Below are 8801 nucleotides of genomic sequence, written 5' to 3'. Positions count from 1 at the left end.
ATATATCAACCATTTGACTATATTTATATATTTGACATGAGAATACATTTTCAATAAGTATAAATAACAATAACTTTTAATTGTCTACTCTTTTTGTTGGTATATTAATTCTCTACCACTTATCACTGCATAATATCTGCATAAAGTATTCGCCAACAAATGCAATTTCCATAAACAATTATCATTCATTATATAACAATATTATTAGTCTATGGTAAAGATTGTCCCATATAAAAGCAATTTAGAGCAATACAGGTACTATGTTTAAAATTTTTGTCTTTTACTTCATTCATTCTTTATCTACATAATATAGCATCACTGCATAATATTTGTGTAAAGTATTCGCCAACAAATGCAATTCCCCTAAACAATTATCATTCATTATATAACAATGTTATTAGTCCATGGTAAAGATTGTCCCATGTAAAAGCAATTTAGAGCAATATAGGTACTATGTTTAAAATTTTCATCTTTTACTTCATTCATTCTTTCTTCTTCTTCTTCTTCTTCTTATTTATTTATTTATTTTTATTGTTTTGCACTTTATGTCCGAAAAAGAAGAAATTTTTGCTTGGAATCTATTAAACCGAAAATTTCTTAGAGAAAAAAGAAAATCGAGCTTGAAATTCAAAACAAAGAATTGGGATTTTGGTAGAGAGGAATGAAATAATTATCGCTATAAATTTGTTCTTCTTTGCAAGTCAGAGTTATTGACTAATAAGTGAAGGGAAAAAATATATATATAATTAGAGAATTTTGTTACAGTTGGGAAGAGAAACACAGAGAAAAAAGAGAAGAGAGACAGTGAGAGAGAGAGAGAGATCTATGGGAAGAGGAGAGACCAGAGTTAGTGACAGTGAGGGTGTGAGGAGAGAAAAAGTAAAGGGAAGAGAGAAAAAGTGAGAAAGCTTACCATGAGAAAAGAAGGTGCCAAAAAATTATGTTTCCCATGACTACAAACGAAGATAATATTTGTAGGAGATGCAAAGCGTGAGAGAGAGATTGTTTTCCAAAAAAAATTTGGAAAACAACCTATAGAAAATAAGCCTTATTTTAATTAGGGTTTTCCGCTGACTAAAGATAGTTTTCCATTAACTTTTTTTTTTTTTTTTTTTTTTTTTTTTTTGCTACCAAACAATGAAAAATATGGAAAACTATCTTTACAGAAGGTTTTCCAGTGAAACAAACAAAGCGTTAGTGCTTTTTAGGCACATAATACCTCCAATAGCTCCACACCAAATGAGTACACATCAGACTTGTCTGAAAGCTTTTGACAACGTGCGTATTCCGGATCAAATAGCCTCAAGTACCTTTAACCATGGTACTAATTGCACTATTATTTTGACCCATTTTGGACAATCCAAAATCTGAAACCTAGGCAACCCATTTCTTGTCCAATATAATGTTGGTGGTCTTCACGTCTCGGTGGATAATAGTATGCTTCACACTCCTATGAAGGTAGTGTAATCCCTGTGCCGCTCCAATGCATATATCTAGCCTTTTTGTCCATGGGAGTGGATCATTGTTGGTGTTGTAGAGGTGTTCATAGAGGGTCCCGTTGATCTTGTAGTCATAGACAAGGATCATCTCACCCTTCTCGTTGCAGTATCCGATAAGAGAGACGAGGTGAATGTATCGAAGTTGAGAGAGCATCTCAATCTCAGTTCGGAACTCATGGGCACCTTGTCATGACTTAAGGTTCAAGCGCTTAATTGCCATAGTCATGGTTTCCTCATCTTAAATTTGACCTTTATATACATTGCCAAAGCCACCTACTCCTATAATTAGATCTTCATGGAAGTTGTTAGTTGCAATTTTGATCTCGGCAAGTGAAAAGTGATGGCACTGTTCTTTCCTCATTGAGGAAGTCATTTTCCCTGTTTGCTTTCTTTTGTATGAGTTAAGCTTGAACCAGCACCAACAACTTGATAGAGGATAATTAGAAGCATAGTGTTTGGTCTTCCTTTGTCTCCCAAAAACCATGCATGCTATAAGAAAGAAAAGAGCAAAGATACCCGTACCAATCCTAATGGCAATGAATATTCTTTTCATTGTCTTGAACTTTGGTGGATGAAACGCCAGTAGTGAATTGGGTTTAGCAAGATTGCCATCATAATTGCTCAATTTGAAAATTTTGATTCCGTTTAAAATGGCATCGGAACCATATTTAGGGACCAGTGAAATAATGGTCTTATGCATTCTCTCTGCCTCCTCCTTTTTAATCCTGATGATGCCAAAAATCGTTAATGAGCCTCACAATCCTCACGTGTCCTAGACAAATCCTGCGAAACAGAAACAAAGAAATACCTTACAGAGAGTACCGATGTGGTACCGGCCAAATACCCTCTGAAGGTTAAGTTAGAGAGAATTTCTACAACACTAGAGTGCCAGAGTTAGGAAAATTAGTTGTACCTTGATTTGTGAGGGTTTTGGGGTTTTTATAGTAATGTAGGGCTGACCTTAATTTCTTGGTGGAGAGGGTAATTCCTTGTAGGGAAGATCTTCGTCAATATTCGCAATTTATGGGATTATCTCCTTACAGGGATGCCTATAATTATGGTGGGGGGTGGAGCATAAGATATTTACATACCAAAATCCTTGGAGATTACCCATGCCATGTGGGTGCCATGTAGATACCATAAAGGTGACACGTGGCTTCAACAGACTGTCTCCATTTTATCCGTTTACTTAAAAGTGTCTGTCCATCTCCTTATCTTTTTGTCCGAGTCATGGATCCATCTACTAGCTTTGTTATACCAACTATACCATCTCTTTTGGTTACCTCGTCTCTAAAGTCTGACCTCGTTAAGTCAATCTGTCTGCCCTGGGATTTACCCCTATCAGTTGCCCCCTATTCCATGGTTCTGTCGCTTGATATGCCAGACGAACATGTAGAGTGACGGCCTCAGCTAGTTCTTAGGAATCGTGCTTTGATTGACAGGGTGTTGAGAGTCATAAATGTTGTCGGACACGTGGAAAAATTTTAATGGCCAGTTACTTGGATCAAAGTGTCGCTTCATCTTTTGTGCCATTTCCTCTATATATATGTCGCTTTTACTCCTCATTTCTACTCTTTGCAACCATTTCCTAGTGTCAGAGCACCAATGTCATTTGCAAGAATTTAGTGCTTTGTCACCTTAGTGCGTCCATTCACCACATTGCTTCTATCTCTTTTCTGCATTGTACACCTATAAGTGCTCTTCTTCCTATACCTACATGTTTCATTTTATTCATTTTGAAGAATTATATGTTCGTTACGTATATAGACTTGTAGAGTCTTAGGAGTTTACCCGTCACTTGTAGATGTAATAATGTCTAGTGAAGCGTCGAGTGAACAATCGTGTGTCTGCAAAGGAGTGGGCTACAATGAGGTGTATCCGTCATGTTAAGATGACCATTACACTTCTTATCCGGAAAGGGTCCTGTCTACCAACTCATCTTCTAAGGAGGAAGAGGAGAATTTGCACGTGGATGGGTGAAAGATTGGTTTTCAGGTCACCACTCCCGAAATTTCACTATTATCACAACAAGCGGTTACAAGTAAAGAACTCCCAGTACCTTATACCAACCTACAGTTGAACCCTTACCCCAATACCCAATTGGACTTGTTCTGTAGTGACAATTTCCCTTTTCGATACATGGCTCCCAAGTATGTGACTAAGCAATTCGCAGATCCCAGTATGCGACTTCAATCACCAACTAGAGAAGGTTGTTGGCTGCAAAGTTCTTCAGTTCATCCCAACGATGAAGATCAAGAAGATGCTTGGTCACAAAACCCTACAGTGCACATACACAGCAACTTCTTCACAAGAATGATGAATCAGGGTAAAACTTTGTCTCTGGTTACAAATTGCTTGAACAAATTTTGCTCAATACTTATGCAACTTGTGTACACTTTGACGACCCTTAAAATAATCCTTTTTATATGTATAGGGTTAGAAGAAACGAAGGTCAAAACACATAATCATGGATTAGAGTCAAAACAAAACTGGAATTCTGTTTTTCATAAAACTTGACAGATAGCTGTCTGTCAAAGTACTGTTCAGCAGCTGTCGAGCCATGGGGCTGGAACAGCTTCTTAAGCTCGATGGATAGCTAGCTGTCGAGCTTTAATAAACAACACTTCTTCAACTTGAATCTTGGACAGACTTGCATGTCTTCAATACTTGATCTTGAAACACAGTTTCTTGAAGTATTAAATACATCCTAGATCTACCCAAATACAAGTAAAATGCGTTTTGTCGAAGGATAAGTCAATTACATAAAATAGTGACAAATTTTCCTAACAAGTGAATCACATATATCCTAACAATCTCCCATTTTGGCAATCCGTGACAAAACCACAACAAACAAATGAACATATGAGAGAAGTCATAAATCACTCAACTCATATTCACTTGTTGAATACAATAAAATCTATCCTAACACAAACTCTTGAAAAAATTTGCAAGAAGAGAGTTTATGGCAAGAAGACTTTGACAACCTGTATTTCTGAAACACTTTTAAACAAAACTTATCAAGGCATCTTTGTGTGAAACAGAAATAATAGATTACATACATGTAATAAGAAGATTGTGCATAAAGAGAGAAAAGAAACAACACATATAAGGGTAGGTGAAAGAAACATACATCAACATATAAATAGAAGATAAGTACAATGTATGTCAAAATGGTCACAAGAACCATGTACAAGAACAAATGTATCTAAAATAGAGAAAAGAAAAAGATATATGTAATCCTCACTACGTCTCTCAGATATCAACACTTCCTTTAACAAAATGTCCTATACTAACTCTCCCCCTAAGAATGACTACTCTCATATCCAAAACTACTCCCCTTTTTTAGTCACAAGTGACAAAAGGTAAGAGTTTCAAGTAGACATCTCATCGGTTGAGCTAGTATCTCCATCATCATCATCCAAAGCATCATCATCATCACCATCATCATCATTTTCATCATCATTAGACTCAAAAGCCACTGGAGGAGGTGGTGGAGGAGAAGCCTTAAGAGCATAACCACCCATGGTTGCCTGTAGCCGTGTAATACGACCGATACGAACGTTCACCTAATACAACTTCGTAAAGAGTGTATCAAGGCAAGCATCCTTGCGTTGCAACTGTGCCATGATGTTTCCTAGAGTCACATTGCCAAAGAAGAAGAGGAGCGGATGTGGAAGGAGTAGAATGAGATGGAGCAAAATGGAAGGGAGGAGTTACTGAATCCAACTGCCGAGACCGAAATTGCGCCTCGCTACGTTTAATGGTAGTGTAGTCTATGGCACACATGACAAGAAAATGGTCAGAAGAGGGAAAAGGAACAGAAAAATGGCATAAAATCTGCGTGATAGTCGAAGGGAAAATGAGCTTATCACGGGTAGCTGTATCCCTATACACATCTAAGATAGAAAGAATGAAATGTGAAGGAAAATCTACAGTGAGGTGCTCTAATAAAGAAAGCAAAAATTGAGCAGGAGGCTCTGTGATAGAGTTATAGTGAAAGAGTGGGTGCAAAACAAAAGTCATCACCATGTTCATGAATCTAGGACCTTTAGCAAAAGGCCGACATGGTGTGAATTAACGATCACCCCAATCTGCGGGACGCTCACAGAAAGCAGAATTCATCTTGTCTTTGGACACAGCCTGCAGACACTCATAATCGGGGTAGTCAAGATGCTCTACCCTCGAAACATAAAGCACATCCGCAACAAGCTGCGGTGTGACTACAATACGCGTACCTCGAACGCGAGTAGAAAAGAGAGGTACTGAAAAATCGAAACCATGCATGTTGGAGTAAATCTCCTGGATCAGCACGGTCAGACAAGTGACCAAGATGTCACATAGTGACTCCCATCCCTGACTGTGAATGACAGTGGGAAGGTCAGTGTCAGTGAAGTCCACCAAAATGACTTGGCATTTCGAATGAACACCTCGTTGAGAAAATTTCTCCAAGAAGTCCTTTCGGGCATCCTCGTCCCGGAACCAAATAAGAGAAGGAGTAGGATTAGAAGAAGATGATGTCCTAAAATGCAAAGGGTTCTGGGATGGAGCTGACTTATGCTTAGGTGCCATAGACACGACTAACGTAAACAGAAGGAGGGGGGAGAGAAAGAAAGATAATCAGAAAAGCTCCAAAGCAGTTCAAATATAACAAGTATATTGAAAATAAAGTACGTATGCATAGGAAATGCATGAACATGTGATATGCAAAAGAAATTGCATCATGGTTCAGCCCAATCCAATCCTACTAGCACATAATCAATTGCACACATCTAAAATGCATGGGAATACTGTTATTATGCTAATGTGATGTGATGCATGAGATTTTAAACTCATTTAAACAAAACCTAGCCCAAAATTTCAACAAACACTCATCAATTTTGAAAAACACCAAAATTTTTCAAAATCCCCAAAAACTTAGGTTTTAGAGAATGAAATGCATGAAAATGAGGGATTAGAGACATACCAAGTGAGGAAAAACTTGATTAAGCTCGAGAATCCCTTGGGAAAGAGGTTAAGAGTGTGTGAGAAAGGTTTGGGAGGTGAAAAGATAGAAGTATCGAAAGAGAGATCGAGAGAAATGAGGTTCGGATCGCACGAGGAAGTATATATAGAACCTCAATAAAGCTCGATAGATAAGGTGTCAAGAGGTGTCAAGCAAGGTGTCGAGCCAGGTGTCAAGGATTTTGCTGTTAACAAATACAAGTGTTGAGCAAGTGTTGAGAAACAAAGCAAAGACACAAGAAAACAAGCTCGATCGATCCACCAGCTATTGAGGATCTGTCGAGATTGCGATAAGGAAAGACCTTAAGAGCTCGACAAATAGCCAGGTGTCGAGGAGGTGTCGAGATTGCTTAAAAATAGTTTTTCAAGAAGGAAAAACACAGATACGAATGCAATCAAGCATGCAACTCAACCAAGGATCCAATCAACGTTTTAAGCTCTCAAAATCATCTCTCAACAAAAATATCAAGCACAATGATCCCAAAAACACACACATACACTAAACAAGTCTAACCAATTTTATATTTCAAAAACAAGTCAAGACAATTTAGTGAGCATACATTAATACATGTAAAACCTTGTGATAGCCACATCATATTGTACCTGCACATGTATCAAAAGTAGCAAAGAATGTTCCGTGTTGTGTGTGAAAAACATCACAGGATTGCATAAGTGTATGCATGTTATGACGATTTAAGATATGAGAAAATTACTTTAACTCACACACAATCATAACTATTTGATAGGAACTATCACCTTCGAGGTACATCCTACAACTCCCACATCTCCTAGAATACACGCTTGCAATCATATTTAAAGCATTTTTGATCTTTTTACTTTTCATTTTCTTTGCATATTTTATTTAAGCAAACCATGCATGGGCATATAAGAGAGAGAAAAGAAATATTCAATGATGGTAAGCATTTGACATTCTAATTTTGCTATACCGAAGCACACAAATGTCGTTAACACTATACTTTTGCTATGCCAAAACACACAAATGTCATTAACACTACACTTTTGCTATGTCGAAACATACAAATGTCATATTATGATTGGCGGGCAACAGTGGTGAGATGGTTATTTATGCCTTTCTCTTAGGATTTTTTAGTCCTTCTCATCAAAAAGAGTGATACGAGTGTTAAGTACAAGAGATAACTTAATCTTACTCATCACAAATAAGCCACAAAGCTCATTTGCTTAGTTGTGCATAGAGATGCTCATCTAAGGTATAAGAGATACAAAGTTTAGAAAAATTTGTTTCAATGGCCATCCAAGGTACACAAGTACCAATGTACACATAACACACACTGTTTTTATATTTTTCTAATTTTTCAATTTTTTATTTTATTTTTTATATTAAAAAAAAATAAACAAAACTAAAAACAAACAAAAACAAGTTAAACAATGCAAAGTATAAAAATTAGACTGACTCAAAACTTGAAAGCAAAACACACAAGTAATACATACACAAAAACAAGAAAAGATAGAGAGAAAAGTGATAGAATCATTTGGAGCCCTTTTCCTTCTACACCTTGGAAGAACCTTTCCTTTGATTAAAACTTTGAACCGACAGTGAGAGGGAAGAATTAAAACTGTTCAAGTTTAAAAGGAACATGAGGGCTTTGAGAAGATCTCCAAGGGGAGTAAGAGAGGATTGAAGTTGATTCTAGCTTCCAGATGCAATCATGCTATTGCTCTGTTGAGTGGCTTATAGTAATTTGGACAAGTATGACCGGCAACTCCACATGATGACAGAGATGCTGCTTCTTTTGTTTAGGCTTTTGAGATTTAGCCTTCTTAGCCCTAGGATTCCTAGCTTCCCTCTTATCTTGCTTAAGGGGTGCTCCTAAGATAGATTTTCCCTTATCTATGTTCTCATTAGCTAAAATAGTTTTAACATTATTGTTCTCAATTTCAACATTGCTAGAAGGAACAAAAATAGTAGTACTAATAGAAACAATATTAGAGGAAGAGAAACCATACTCTAAACCTGTTCGATCAAAAGCAGACTTCTGAAGACTGAGCATCTCATCAAGTTTTGCACTTAAAGTCCTTTCCAATTAAGCTCTAACTTGAAACAGCTTCGCTTCAAACTTCTTGGTCTTTTCAGCCAAGAAATTGTCTTCATACCTTAGTGCTCCAATAGTCTGATTAGCCTCATCAAACTTTGTGGAAAGCTCTTCACGATTAAGTTCCACATCACTGAGCTTCTTGCTGGTCAACCTGTAAAGTTTATCATGTTTCTCAAAAAGCTTGTATAATTTCTCATAAGCTGTATGGATATCATATTGATCATCC

At 37.1% G+C, this 8801-nt stretch overlaps 1 pseudogene; it reads right to left on the bottom strand.

The window, feature by feature from the left end:
- Positions 1-1204: 1204 nt before the first annotated feature.
- Positions 1205-5023, bottom strand: LOC115972830 (annotated as a pseudogene).
- Between the last annotated feature and the right edge of the window lie 3778 nt (positions 5024-8801).

The sequence above is a fragment of the Quercus lobata genome, unplaced genomic scaffold, assembly GCF_001633185.2.
Source record: "Quercus lobata isolate SW786 unplaced genomic scaffold, ValleyOak3.0 Primary Assembly Scq3eQI_53, whole genome shotgun sequence".
NCBI lineage: Eukaryota > Viridiplantae > Streptophyta > Magnoliopsida > Fagales > Fagaceae > Quercus > Quercus lobata.
This window is presented reverse-complemented; position numbering and strand designations above follow the sequence as displayed.